The following is a 14,967-nucleotide window of genomic DNA, read 5'->3' on the forward strand; positions in this document are numbered from 1 at the left end:
CCCGCACGGGTGAGCTCCAAAAAACCATGGCTGAAGCCCTGGGCCTGTGTTCAGCGGGGATGAATAATTAAAGAACCATCAGGCGCCAACAGCTTGACGAGGGGGTTGTTGTGTAGCTGGCAATGCTGTGTCCCAGCCCAACTCTGCTTTTGGGTGGAGGCCTTTTATTTCTGATGGTTGTTCTGTGGCGCCCAGAGCAACAAATGCTGATGGCAGAGGGACCTGCTTTGATTGTTCTGGTGACAGAAGACATACCTTGAGGGGGCCATTGCAACCAGACTGACCAAGGTTCAAAACTTGTTGCCTCTGGGACATGGGTGGCTGGGTGATCTTGGGGAAGTCTCTACTTAGTTTTTTTTTTTTTTTTTTTCTTTTAAGATTTATTTATTTATTTATTTATTTATTCATTCATTCATTCATTCATGCATGCATGCATGAGAGACACAGGCAGAGGGAGAAGCAGGCTCCCCAAGGGGAGCCCAATGCAGGACCCGATCCCAGGACTCGAGGATCATGCCCTGAGCTGAAGGCAGACGCTCAGCTACTGAGCCACCCAGGCGTCCCTCTACTTAGTTCTTTGTTTTTTCTGTAAAATCAATCCCTACTGTGCAGGGTCACTGAGGGGTGGAGTTAGATAATGTTAACTGTAAAGAGCTTTACAAAGGTGAGGGGTGGTATCAAGAGGAACACATCTGCTGGCTTGCTTCTTGTCTGCCTCTCCGCGAGACCTGGCTAGCTTTGTCCACCTGTGAGCACCTGAACCTTGGCATGCCCTCAATTAATATTTGTTTAGTAGTCAAACGAAGGGTAGAGATATCAGATAATTGTGGGCCAAGTCAAATGTGGTGCCTGGAGGTTCAAGTTTCTGGATACTTGGTACCCTGGAATTTTCACGTCAGTGGGTTCAGGGCAAGACTCCATTCCTTACAATTCTCCTGCACGTTCACACCAGGTGGTCTGGTGGCTGGTGACAGTGTGGCCTGAGGGGCAATTAATTGCTCAGGAGTCTTTTCTGAGCTCTGTTCCAGGCAGAGGCCTAATGCTGTTGCATTTGGGGAGAGACAGGAAGGGGAAAGGGGTGACCCCTGGGAGGCGGTGGGATTCCACAGAGCATGGGCTTGGGGTCACGCAGGCCTGCGGGGCCATCTCATTCCCACCATCAGCAAAGTTAGTAATACATTCAGCAGCAAATAACAGGAACCCTGCTATCGAGGCAGAACCTGGTTGGTGCTCGCTGTACTACACGGCAAGAAGTCCAGGGTAGGTCCCCCGGAACCAGCTCTTGCTGATGCCGCAGAGACCGGGGCTCTATTCGCCAGTGTCTTTGCCATCTTCAGCATGTAGCCCTTTGTCCTCATTCCTGGTGCCTCAAAGTTCCAAGATGACTGCCAGGTCTCATGCATTGCATCTTTGTTCCACGGAGGGAGAAGGGAAAGGAGTAAGTACAAAAGAAAAGGCTTTCTTGTTGTGGAGAAATACAGTCTCTGAGGCATCTCCCTTAATCTCATTGATCATATCAGTGTCGCCTGCTACTCATGGCCACAAGGGAATCTGGAAAAATCAGTTGTTTGGCTTTTCTGAAGCTAGTGTGAGAGGAATATTAGCTGTGTGGAAGGCAGCTGCCCACACATGGTTTCTATAGCTCTACAGTGGTTCCCCAAACGCTAATGTCCCCTTTACCCGTTTGCTAATGCTTGAACTTCCAGAAAGAAGATCCTTTTCCCACTGACAAAGTAGCTGTCAAGTCATGGGGTGTGTGATCCCCACCCGACCAAGTACCAGCTGCATGCCAGGCACGTTCTGTAACCTAGATGCGCCTCATCTGTGGAATGGGGAGCATGATCCTTCCCCGTGGGGTTGTTTTACGAGGACTTCGAGTTGTGCCTGCCCTATAGCTGGCATTCAAACACATGTAGTTCATAAATTGTTGTTGTTCTTATGATACACTTGGATAACCCCACTGCCCCTCTCTCGGCTGGTGTCCCCTCTGTAAAGTGAGGGTCTGGAACCCGATGGTCTCTGCAGGCCTCTCCTGGTGGGATTCAGACCGAATCCTATCAGACAGGACATCTTGGGCAGCCTGTGACCATGCCTTCCCCGAGAGCCAGTCCCAGTGCGGAGGGCAGCAGGGTCCTGGTGGGGGTGGTGGGGGAGTCTGAGTGCTGCCCTAGGTTTGCCAAATGTAGGTTCCTCCTTCCCAGGCTTGGCAAGTGGTGCCAGGCAGGGCCTTTCTCTGTCTCTGAGAGGCCTGTGCTGCCTCCCCGCCCCCCCTCCCACCTCAACCTTCTCTCTTCTTGCCACCCTTCTTTCCTTCTCTAAATATCACTTCCTCTTGCTAACTTTCCAGCAGGCCACAACTGTTCTCAGAAGCCAATTTCCTGCCATGGGAGGCCCTGCTTTGTGGAAGGAGTGATGAAGAGGCTCTCAGGGCCCCTCTGTGACCTGGTGTTTGTTTTTTTTTCCCCTGGAAATGGGGCTGAGAAGCCCCTCTGCCTTGTCAAGGGAACTTGTCCCTTAACTGGCTGGTGCCCTGAGCAAGCTCCCATTTCTCTCTGGACCTCAGTTTCTCCATCTGTAAAATGTGGCTGCTGAACATCATCGTTTTGAGAACCCTGAATAGACCAGATTTTGATGGCAGGGAGCATTTCTGAGCCTGTGAGGTGGGGGATCTGCAGTGGCATAGGCTGTGGTTGGCACATCAGCCACGCAGACCCTTGATGTGGTACTGAGATTGTCACAGGAAGGGGGCAGATTCGACAGGGCTCCCCCACTTCCTCGGGCAAGCAGCTTTTCTTTGATCTATTTCTTATATCGTCATCCACGAAAGTTTGGCTAGGAAGATCGGACTCCAAAGTTAAAATCAAAAGTTTGAAAGTAATAGCCAATGCTTTAAACTTATATGCTATAAACTTGCCATGTGCCAGATACTCTGCTAAATACTCTTCCCACATATTAATTTGTGTAATCTTACAGCCATGCAATGAGAGGGCCTATTACTAGTTCTGTTCTAAATGCAAGGACACAGAGCTAAAAGAAGCTTAGTAACCTGCCCAAGGTCAGAGAGCAAAGGAGGTAGGCTTTGAACCTAGGCAGTCTGACTCCTCACTTCTATTTTCTCCCCAAGAAAGCTGCTGCTTTAGCTCATACTCTGTCTCCCCATCTGGTGTTGGAAACTCTGCTACAGCATTCCCCTGAATTCATTGTCCTGCCTTAGCTTGCACACCTGCAAGCACGGGGAGCTTACTACCTCCCTGGGGATTGGTAGTCACCTGGACCAATTTAAAAACTCTAGCCCAAGTTTGTGGACTCCTTAATAAGTCCGCAGGGCTCAGAATGGTTTCCTGGGAAACAAGAGCAATTCACTCAGCCCCCAGGGATCTGCTGTGGCCTGGACTGCAGATGGAGAAATTTAGAAGGAGCCAACGTGCCTCATGTTCAGGGGCCAAGGGACAGGGTGTGGGGTGGACATCGGAGTGATGCCTCAGAGACTGTGCTCTAGGTAATTTCCCTTGCTGGCCTTGAATCTCGTCTCTGGAAAATGACACTTACAATACAGCCTTGTCTGTAAGGCTGCCATGAGGCTTAAACCAGAGAGTCCACATTAGGTGCCCGGCTTGTAGGTTGCATGGCAACACTGTTAGCTGGTATCTTGGCATCATCCTCCTTGCTACCACCATCTACAGCATCTGTCTTCTTACTCTGGAATTTAGCAATCACCTTGGTCAGTGACTTGATCATAGACCTAATGAGGTCAGGAACTTGATTCTTGGGTCTAAACAGTCCTCTTTGGCACACGAGGATACAGAGTCCCAGAGAAGGGTAGGGTCTTCTGTAAAGCCTGAGGCTAGTCAGTGGCAGAAGGAAACAGTCCCATGGTGCTCTCAGGGTCCCAAAGTGAGAGGCAGTTGGTCAGTCCCATTTGACTCTCTTGGAAATGTGAAGTCAGAAATCAGAAGCAGACCCAGTGGGATGGGGAGGCTGGCTCATGGGCACTTGGTTCTAGAAACAGCAGGGAGTTACCTCTAGAAGCACAGCATAGGTGAGTTGACCAGGTGTCCAAATCCAAACACTTAGATGTGTTGTCTGTCTAGGGATTTCTATGCTCCACCTGGGTGTGAGGCACAGTTGGGAGGGGTGTAGCCAGACTGGGCAGCAACCGTAGACTTTCTGGAATATGTTTAGGTGGCTTGGGGACACAAGGGGCAAGACACCTGGGACTCAGGAAGTACATGTAGGCTTGAATCCCAGCTTTTCCACTAACTTGCTGGTGACGACTCTGAGCCTGTCTCCTCATCTAGAAGAGAGTTTGTTGAAAAGATTAAATGTGACAATAACAGCTGACTAGCTAGAAACCTGGGATTTATTTTAACTATATTTTAAAATGAGGAGATTTGCGATCCAAATCCAGTTTGCTTCTGTCTTTCAAGTAATCAGGAAGATCCAGCCACCTTGAACTGCTTTCTCAAGATGTTGAGCTGAGCATCTCGGACCTAGAACTGGGCAGAGGAGCATGTGCTCTCAGGTTTGTCAATCCATCCCTTGACTGCAGGCAGGCCAGAGGTCAGCTGGTCCAGCCCTCCACCCCAGCAAACCTCCCCCGGGCCACCGAGTCAGCTGCCGGGTTCGAGGAGGAGAGATCCCTGGGAGAAGGAAATCCCCCCACTCCTGGAGGTGTTTGCTCAGGGCTGCTACAGGATGAATATTTCCTTTCATAATGTGGCTAATCATTTTCCCCTCCAGGCAGGAATGCAGGCTGTCCCAAGCTCCTGTAGCAGCGGTGCCCTGTGGGCTCTTAATCAATGTTACATGGTAATTAATAATAGATCCTCCGGCTCCAGCGCCATCACTCCCAGCTCTCCTCTCCCTCTGACAAGCTGGCATCTTCCCCTTCAGATGAGGCCAAAATCAAAGGCCTCAAATGTGAGCCAAACACTTTTCCTCCAGGAGCTTGTGGGGAAGAACCAGGAAAGCTGGAGCCCCTGCCAGGTCGGGTACTGGAGGAGATTCTCACTCTGCCCTCACTAAGACCCTACTGAATGACTAGCCCATCTTTAGGGACGGAGCAACAGTCAGGGGCTTCTGTTCACTGATCCCTGGGTTCTGGCACTCTAGGCACACACTGTTGTGACTCAATCGGTCTGCAGCTGACAGAGATTCAACATGTCTAACAAGTTCCCAATGCTGCTGCTGATCCAGGGACTGGACTTTGAGAACCGCTGATTTATTTAACTAATTCTCATCCAGAGCAAGTTAGTGCCAGACACAGGGTATACAGCTATGAATAATGCAAATATAGCACTGCCCTCTCATTGGGTGGCATCCACCTAGCACATCATCACGTGGTGGGTAGGGAAGTAAGCTCTAGAATTCAGGTTCTTCTGGTGATGCAATGATTCTGGGCAATGCAGCTGACTCTTTGGGGCCTCAGCCTCTGCAGCTGTCTAATGGAAATAGGTCTACCTCCTGCCTCAGATGGTCCACTTGAGGGTTAAATGAAGAATGTAAAAATATGTGCTCAGAAATGTTAGTTATAGTAATAATAACGTGCCATTAATAATTATGCTATTATTATTGTCGTTGGGTCATTGTCCAAGCTCATATAGCTAGGTCCTGAGGGGATTGGGATTCGTTTATTTACTCACTAATTCATTTGACACTTGGGTCTTAAACACCAGGTATGCACCAAGTGTTGGAAACACAGGTGAACCCCAAAGCTGAACTCCCTACTATCACAGAGCCCACTGTTTTGTCATTAGCAAATACATACAGAAGACAGGTGGTAAGTGCTATGAAGAGAAATCAAGCAGGGTAGGGCAGGGCATAGATATTGGGGTTGGAGTTATGGGCAAGTGATGCTCTTTTATGTAGAGGAGTCAACTGAGGCCCCTCTGGTAAGGGGAGTTTGGAGCAGAGCCAACTGGGGAGTTAGAATAAGCCAGTAGAGGTCAGTGGGGCATTTCAGTCAGAGGGCACAGCGTATGCAAAGGCAAGGTAAGGTTTGTGCATGTATCTCATCTGGATGTCTGATGGCATTGTCTCTCTCCTCTCCTCTCCCATCCCCTCCCTCCCATCCCCTCCTTCCCTTCCCCTCCTCTCCCTTCTCCTTCCTCCCTTCCCCTCCTCCTCTTTCCCCTCCCCCTCCTGTCTTTTCCTCCCTTCCCTTCCCTTCTCCCCTCCCTTCCCTTCCCTTCTCCCCTCCCTCCCCTCCCCTTTGCTGGAGGACCAGAGGTGCCACATCCTTGTGTCCCAGCACTGTCTGGCCTGGTCATAGGCACCACCAGCTTCCAACTTGGCTGGGCCCTCAGTGACCTTGCACAAATCACTTCCCTCTCTGAGCCCCATTTGACTTAACTGCAAACTGGGGACAATCATCTCACACCTCAGGTTGTGCCCAGGGGCAGAGGAGCTCTAGGTTGGGAAACTGACTTGAAAGCTGGACCTTTAGTAGGTGCTCAGGGAATGGGGGTCATCACTACTATTCCCCCTCCCCTGTCCCCACCTCCACCCGCCCAGCTCAGTGAGACCCAGGAATCCAGGTGGAAGCTCAGGCCCAGAATTCTCACTTAGCCAGGGACCGCATCTTATTTGCATAGATTTGCATAAGGCCTGGAATGGTGCGTACCTCCTCTTGTCTTTAGTTCCTGTAAGCTTACGTCAGCATTTAAAAATAGGGTGTTGATCTTCCCCTTTCCCCACCACTCCCTTTGCCTGTTGAAAGAATTTCAAGCTATTAATCAAATATGCCAGGTTTGGAAGCTTGTTTTTATTTTGGCCCAGTGCAGAAAGGGTCACCGGCTCTCGGAAGCCCTTGATTATCTGCTTTACTGGAGGGGAGATGACAGCAATGATCTCATGCAGTGGAGGGTCCTGGAAGCTTTTAAAAGAAGAGTCAATTTTGTTCTTTCTGCTTACAAAAGTAGAACATATAGGCAAAATGGGAAAATAGAGAACAGCAGGAAAAATCCGCCCCCTGCCCCAAAGTAGTCAGAGTAACCCCAACCAGGCACAACTGCTGTTAACATCTCAGTCTATTTCTTTCCTCACTGCTGCAATCTTTGTGTAACTGAGATTATACCATATATATAAGATGGTGTGGCTGGCTTTCTTAGTAACAAACATTATGTGTATTTCCTTTTGCTATTATCAACTTTGTAAGCATCATTTTCACATCCGTGTAATATTCCATCAAACAGTTTCTTAATCTTTCCCTTGTGTTAAGGCATTTAGATTTGTTCTGTTTTTTGGCTATGGTATATCTGGCTGTGATGATAATGTTTGTGTTCTTGGCTTTTTCTCTTCTTATTTTGGAGTATTTTCTCAGGAGAGACCCCAGAATGACTGGGACGGAAAGGGGAGTATGTTTAGGGCTCTGGATAGATTTTTCTGAACCCCAACGATATCTGGAATGAAGGATGTGCTTTTGTGTTGGCGTTGCTAAAGGCCTCTGAAATCAGTCCTACAACAGCCCTGGGACACCCTGAGATGGGGGCAAAAGAGGCAGTGGCTGCCTTCTGCAGCCTGCCATTTGGCATGTGGCTCCTGGTACCCTGCTCGAACAGGGAGCACTCGACCCCCTGCTGGAGTGGATAAAGGCTTGGATAATCTGCTTTCTCACAAACATCCAGGGGGCAGTCTGTGTTTAAGAAGTCTTTGGGATTCAATGAAACATGAACCATGCCTTCCAGGCTGTGTCTCTTGCCCACACAAGTCCAAGTTTGCAAAAAACAGCTCGGCCTTGTGTCAGTTAGAAATGCCTTTGGCTTAAACAAATACGAATTTCTAATTTCGTACTGAAGATAGCAGTCCAGGGCCTACGCAGCTGCCTGGCGATGCTGTCTAGGCCTTGGGACCTGTCCTTCTGTCCTGCCATCTCTAGCATGGTGGTGTTAGCTTTCAGTTGCTGCCTCATGGTCCCAAGAGGGCTGCTGCACCTCTAAGGCATCAGATCCTCATTCTGGGTTTGATGAAGAAGGAATGGTAACAGGGCAAAAGGGCATACCAGCCTGGTCTGTTCTTTATATCAGAAAGGCGAAAGTTTTGCTAGAAGCCCCACCCAGCAGGTATTTGTTTGCATCTCATTAGCGAAACAAGTCTTACAGCCATTCCTGAACCAACTGTGAGTGAAGAGGATTACATGGCTTTTGGACAAATCAAGATTTACATGCAGGGCTCTGGAAGGGCCCTAACCATCCTCAGGATCTTAGCAGGAAGAAATGGGGTGGGGGTAGGTGGGATGAGGGGACATCGCCATAGGCTTTGTAGAAAACACGACGACTTCATCCTTGGTGGGCTTTCCAGGCGTTCCTCTTGCCCGGTGATTGGCTCAGGGATGAGCACTGAATCTAAATAGGGCCAGGACTTGCAGTCCATAGAGAAGGCTTCTCTTGCTCTGTGAAGTGTGTGCTCAAATGGGGTGGCCAGAACTCCTGCAGCCATTTGTTGCCATGAGGAAAGTCAGACGCGAGGGGATTCCCCAGCAACGGGGCTGAGCCCTTGATGTAACTGTACCTGAGGCCCTCATGGCTTCGAGACTTTTCAGTCACAAAAGCTAGCACACTCTTTTTGTTGTATAGACTAGCTCGATTGAGGTTTTTGATGTAACACACAGCCTGCTAACCAATAGACATGCAAACAGGAACTTGGAAAAAAAGTGTGTGGTTAAATAAGTCTGAAGAACCAGATCAGGCAAAGTTTGACAAACTTTTTTTCGCCTGAGTGAGATTCTTTTATGTGCTAATATGTAACGCGAAGCTTCACAAGGGGGACGATCTTACACAGAATTTCCAAGACCTATGTCCCCAGAATCCTTTTATCGGTGGACATGGGACATTACTGAGAAATGCTGTCAAGCCTACCCTTGACCCCAACAACCTTGGCTTTTAACTTGCGATGAGACACAACAGTCAATGTAGACAGTGTGGGGGGAAGAGTTGAGAGAGGGTGAAGGTTTCAGTTCCCCAAATTTCTCCTCAAACCGTCTGTGAGTTTCCTCCTAAGGGAGGCCCAAAGTTGAGCAGGGTAGACACAAATGCCCATTGGAATTGGGTGCAAAGGACATTCTGAGAATGAGAGCCTCTGCTGGGCAAGGGAGGTAGAGATGACCCGGCTCCTGTCCTAGGGGTGCTCTCTGCCCTTCCAGGTAGCTTCAGGGGAGGGGGACAAAGACCATTGTTGTCTGGCCTGTGAAAGGGGATAGAATCAGATTGTCAGTGAGGCGCTTGCCAGCTATCTCTAGGCCACAGGTAGGGGTTGAGTGGAGGATGAGCCTTGGTGAGTACTTACGCAGTGCCAGCCCTCCTGTGGCATCCTGGAGAGAGTGAGATGAATAAGACACTTAACCCTGCCCTCTAGGAAGCCATGGTCTATAGGTGGTTGTGTGTGTGTGTGTGTGTGTGTATGTGTGTGTGTGTGGTGTATAATATGAACAGGCAATTGGAGATGAAAAAAAAATAGGTTTTAACCTATTTATTCACCTCTTTCTTTCTTTCTTTCTTTCTTTCTTTCTTTCTTTCTTTCTCTCTCTCTCTCTCTTTCTTTCTTTCTTTCTTTCTTTCTTCTTCTTTCTCTCTCTCTCTCTTTTTCTTTCTTTTTTTAAGATTTTATTTATTTCTTTGAGAGAGAGAGAGAACCCAAGAAGGGGAAGGGGTAGAGGGAGAGGGAAAGGAAGAAGCAGACTCCTGCTGAACAGGGAGCCTGACAACATGAGGCTCAATCAGGACTTGGGCCAAAGGCAGACACTTCACCAACTGAGCCAGCCAGGCGTCCCTGTTCACATCTTTCTAGTTACAATTAGTCCTAGGATGCCATGATCCCAAGGCTGGATCTGGGCTCAGTAGCAAAGCGTGTCCTGATTGCTTAGTGAGGTCTGCCATGGCCAGTGGGGAGGGGCATGTGTGCCCTATTCATCCTTGTAATGCAGTGTGAATCAATGAAGAGGAGGGCACACTGGGGCTGTGGGAGCCAGAAGCAGCAGCCAGCCAGCAGGTGGTTAAGGAAGGCCCTTCTGGAGAGGAGAGCATTGATGTTGGACGTGATGGATGGAATGGAAGTTTGCCCGATATCTAAAGGTAGGAAGAGGACTCCATGCTGTTGTATTTTTCAGAAAGGCCCCTCTGCTGTTCTGAGTGGGGTGGATGGAAAAGGATGGGATGGATGCAGAGGCCCCAGCAAGGAGCCCTTGGGAGCCAGCCAGGTGGAGGGCAGGGGCCCTGAGCAGAGCTTGGGCAGTGCAGTGCAGTGCAGGAGAGGGAGGGGTGGGGAATCTTGCAGGAGGTGGGTTGTCTAGGAGAGGGTGCTTCCTCTCCCCAGAAGGACTCAGCGGGCAAGATGGGGCCACCTGGTGCTGCAGGGACCAGCTTCTCCAGTCGAATCTGCTGTTGACCTTTGCTGATTGGGAGTAAACAAATGATTCAACCTCACAGCGGAGGGGCTGACAGAGCAGACCTGGGCCTGCCACCTGTCCTGGGCTGCCTGGGAGCCAGGAGCCTGCCCCACCTTCCAGAGATGGAAGGTCACTGGTAGCTCGCCACCTAGCAGGATCAATGAGATTCCCCCAACAGGAGGGGCCAGGTGGGCAGCTTCTCTGGGTGGGGGTCCCTCACAAAGCTTCCTAGGTGTTGATTAGCCCTAATAACAGCAATGGTAGCAATTACGATTCTCCCAACATCAGCCCCATCTTCAAAGTGCACCCCAAATCCCAAACCTGCCATGGCCTCCACTGCCATTACCTCCACTCCAGGTGCCATAATTGTACCTAGAAGTCTCTGGGACACTTCCCACTGGCCTCCCTGTTTCACCTGGTCCCCTCCTGTCTGTTCTCCACATAATAATCAGACGGATCCCATTGAAACAGAAGTTTTGTCATGTGAGTCCTCTGGCTAAAATCTTCCAAAGTCTCCCATTTCCTTCACAGTTGAAGTCAAAATCCTTACATGATCATCTGCCTCCGGCCTGGTGGCTCTCATCTCCCCATTTACCTCTCTGACCTTATTTTCCATTCTTGATCACTCAGTTCTGGCTACCCTGGCCTTCCAGATGTCCCACTAATGCTGTGAGCACTCATGCTCCAGGACCTTTGCACCAGCTGCTCTTCTGCCCCGAATGCTCTTCCAGATAATCACAAGGTTCCTTCCATTACTTCCAGTCTTTGCTCAAATCACCTTATTGAGGCCTTTCCCAAATACCCTTCTAAAAGTGCATCTCCCCTTCTCTCCCTGACGCCCTTCTGAATTTTTTCTGCATAGGATAGAACACCTATACATGCTATATGTTTTACTTATTTATTATTAGTCTGACTCACCTCTCAGACGTGTGCTCCATGAGGGCAGGAACCTCTATTCTTTTGCTCACATTGTGATCCTAGTACCAAGAACACTGTCAGGCACATCTTTTTCTTATTTTTTTTTTAAGAAGGTCAATCTCATCTTAAGTATTTTTTTTAAGATTTTATTTATTTATTCATGAGAGACATACAGAGAGAAGTAGAGACACAGGCATAGGGAGAAGCAGGCCCCATGCAGGGAGCCTGATGAGGGACTCCATCCCAGGACTCCGGGATCATACCCTGTGCTGAAGGCAGATGCTCAACTGGTGAGCCACCCAGGCGTCCCCTGTCTGGTACATCTTAACAGTGCAATACATATTTGCTGGGTGAGTGAGGGACTGACCCTACTGGCCAGCACGTAGCTGGCACTGGGCTTCAACCATCTTAAAAAATCTAGGAAGCCTGCACCATGAATTTTTACTCTCCTTTTCACTTTCCAGTTTGGAGAATTTCTCATGACCCATCACCAAGTTCACTTTCCTCTCTTAGGTCCAGTCTACTGATAACTTCATCAAAAGAACACTTCCTCTCTGATACTGTATTTTTTTTTTCAGCATAGTTCTGGAATTTTTAGTCAGCTTTTTGCCCACCATCTTTTCCCTTTGTCTTCCTAAACTCCCCATCTGTTTGTGCATGTTGTCCACCTTTTCCACTGGATCTTTCCATTGTTTTTTTTCCAGATCTTTTAAAGTCCTTGTTTGCCAATAGAGGATCATTTATTGAATACTATATATTAAACACTGGGCTAATAACTTGGATTTCTTCAGCACATTGATTTAGATGAGAAGCTTGAGGTTTGATAACAGGAGGTGCCTTGCCCCCGGGGCCCCTGGCCAGAAAGCAAGGGCATTGGGGTTCCAGCCCCAGACTGGCTGCAGAGCTTTTGTTCTACCCGGCTCCCTCAGTCCACCTTCAGCCATGAGCTCCTGGAGGCCTGGACTCAGCTTACCAATCTATCCACAAAGAAGGATCCAGGTGGCCTGTCCCCATGGCACCTCAGTGTGGCCAGGTCTCTGAAGAGTGAAGCCGGCTCAGAGTCCAGCCCCTCTGCTTGGCCCCACAGACCCCCACCATCTGGCCCCATCCTCCTTCCCCTCCCATTCCCAGGGCTTCCCAGCAGGGCACCAAGCTGGTCCCCTCTTCTGCCAGAATCACTTGCCACCTTTTTCTCAGCCTCCTCAGCCCACTCCAAACCTTGTTCTCCGTCTCTCTCATTCACTGATTCACTCATTTCACAGAAATTTAATCGGTAAATGTAACTCATCTATTTAACTCAGTAAAAGGGACAGGGTAGAGGATTGCAGCTTCTGGAGCCTGACAACTAGGGTCAAATCCTGGTATTTTACTTACTAGCTGTGTGATTTAAATAAGCAATTCATCTCTCTGTGCCTCAGTTTCCACATCTGTAAAGTGGGGACGATGGGAGGACCTATCCCAGAAAGCTGCTGTGAAGAATCAGCAGGTCGGGCTATGTTTGAGTGTAGACCAGGGCCTGGCACTCAGCCAATTCACAGTGTCTCAGATTGAATGCTGATACATGGGGACTCAGAGGTGGCTCAGACATGGCCCTGCCCTCTGAGATCTCCCAATCCTAGGAGCATCGGAGCATAAACCCCAGCCCTGGGGCCAGGGCTAGTGATGGCTCCAGCAGAGGCCCGTGGCAGCCCAGCGAGGGGCACCTCCTTTGCCTGCCTGTCTAGCCGCTTGGCCATTCTGAGGGACTGAGGCACTGGGCTGTGAAAAGTCCAGCTGGCCAGGCCATGGAGGGAGCCCCCGCATGCCAGTCCTTCCCTCGGCCCCCATCCCAGCCGGCACATTTGCTCTCAGAGTCCAGAGAGGAGACCAAGCCCTACAAACACAAAGCTAGAACTGAGGCTGTGCCTGTGGACAGACACACAGACGGGCTCACTTACATTCAGACAGGCAGACGTCTGCAGACAGATCCCTAACTAACGACAGCTCACACATTGCTCTTTGCATGTGCTGGGCACCGTCCCAGCATCTCACTTATATTAATTTATTGGATCCTCACAACAACCTTATGAAATATGTCTTATTAATATCCCCATTTCTCTGATGGGGGAAGTGAGGCAGAGAAGGGTTAGGTGATTTGTTTTAAGTCATACTAAGTAAGTGGTGGAACCTAGACTCCATCCCAGGAATCATGCTGTGGAGATAGTGGCTCACTGTTGCACATGACCTTGAGGCCCCCACGCAGTGACACACTCTCCGCTTTAGACACGTGGACACATAACATGCCCCGTGACAGACACTGTGGCCATTCCGGGATGCACAACCACAAGGGCAAGACAGGAGCGCCCACGCTCACTCACACTCACCTGGATGTGGGGTGCTAACTAAGTAAACCACCACTTCACTCCAGACCCCTCCCTGGCCGGGTGCAGCATATGTGCTCACACACACACTCAGAACACACGCTGCGTGCCCAGGCACCTGGGTCCCCCGCCCCCACCCGGTCAACACACACAGACATGGAAACGGCGTCACATGCATTCTTGCAGAAACCAGGCTCCCTCTCAGCTGACTCCTCGCAGGTTCCTCCCCTTTTTCCTTTGGGGCAGCAGCCCCAGGAGGGTGGGGCTTCACCCACATGGTTACCCAGAGTGCCTGATGCAGGGCCTGGCACCTAATCTGCTCTCAACCCATTCCACTTTCCTCCCTAGGACGGCATCAGGCCCTTTGTAGGTAAGAACCCTGGCTTTCCAGTCGGGCCCAGCATAACTGCACTCAGCTGCCCTCCTTGTGAGGCAGGTGACTTCACCCTTCTGAGCCTCCCCTACCTAGAGCATGCCCTGTGGCCACAGTGGCTTCCTCACTAGTGCTCCAGCACCCCAGGGACACTCCTGCCTCAGGGCCTTTGCACTGGCCTTTCCCTGCACAGATCCAAGTGGCTTGCATCCTCCCTCACCTCCTTCTGGTCTTTGCTTCTATGTCACCTTCCCTGCGAGGGTCTTTATGATCTCTCCCTACTTCAACTGCAGCCCCTCCCCCATGTACCTCCCTTGTCCCCCCAAGGCCCCACCCTGTCACTCTTTTTCATTTATTGATACCATTATTCCCCTGTAGATAAGTTCTATTTATCTGTTCACTGCTTGTCTCCCCCACTAAAGCGTAAGCTCCACGAAGGTGAGATTGTTTCTTCACTCTGGTGTCTCTGAGCCCAGAACAGTGCCTGGCATGTAGTGACTCTCTGAGGGATGGAGAATGAGATGTATTGGGAAATGGGGGTGGTGGTAGCCATGCCCCCCAGGGCTGCTGGAAGGATAGATGACAAAAATCACACGGGGATATTACTACATGGCACATAGTATCACAACCTCAGACCTCTTTTTTAAAAGATCGCGAAAGTGCCACATGACTGCTCGTGTTCACTGCTGTAGGTCTCAGGCAATACCTGGGTGTACTAAGTAAATCATGAAAGGTCCACTGCCAGGAACCCCTCCTGCCCACTCTCCTTGGTTCACCACTGTATGCCCGGTGGGCATCCTTCCAAGCCTTTCCTGTATATTAACACCTGCACAGATAGAACAAATACTGTACATCAATGGGGTCCTCTTTTCTCTCTTCAAAAACGGTTTAGTGAGCACCTACTCTGTGCCAGGTATCGTTCTAGGGCGCATAAA

The 14,967-nt window shown here is 49.9% G+C and overlaps 2 long non-coding RNA genes across 7 annotated transcripts in view; one reads left to right on the forward strand and one right to left on the reverse strand.

The window, feature by feature from the left end:
- LOC140618208 (uncharacterized) overlaps positions 1 to 14,967 on the forward strand; it is a 93,380-nt gene that overhangs the window by 32,587 nt on the left and 45,826 nt on the right. Inside the window, exon 1 of one of the 6 annotated variants that reach the window (XR_012018387.1) lies at positions 9,842 to 10,067. The exons of 3 other annotated variants lie outside the window; for them this stretch is intronic. This is a non-coding gene — a long non-coding RNA (uncharacterized lncRNA). Of the gene's footprint in view, positions 1 to 9,841; positions 10,068 to 13,924; positions 14,030 to 14,967 lie in introns of those variants that run through there. 2 more of the 6 variants (XR_012018386.1, XR_012018384.1) reach the window with 2 other exon arrangements.
- The window catches only part of LOC140618210 (uncharacterized), a 77,264-nt gene that overhangs the window by 21,832 nt on the left and 40,465 nt on the right, over positions 1 to 14,967 (reverse strand). The gene's annotated exons all lie outside the window — the stretch shown is intronic.

The sequence above is a fragment of the Canis lupus genome, chromosome 26 (assembly GCF_048164855.1).
Source record: "Canis lupus baileyi chromosome 26, mCanLup2.hap1, whole genome shotgun sequence".
In the NCBI taxonomy this organism is placed as follows: domain Eukaryota; kingdom Metazoa; phylum Chordata; class Mammalia; order Carnivora; family Canidae; genus Canis; species Canis lupus.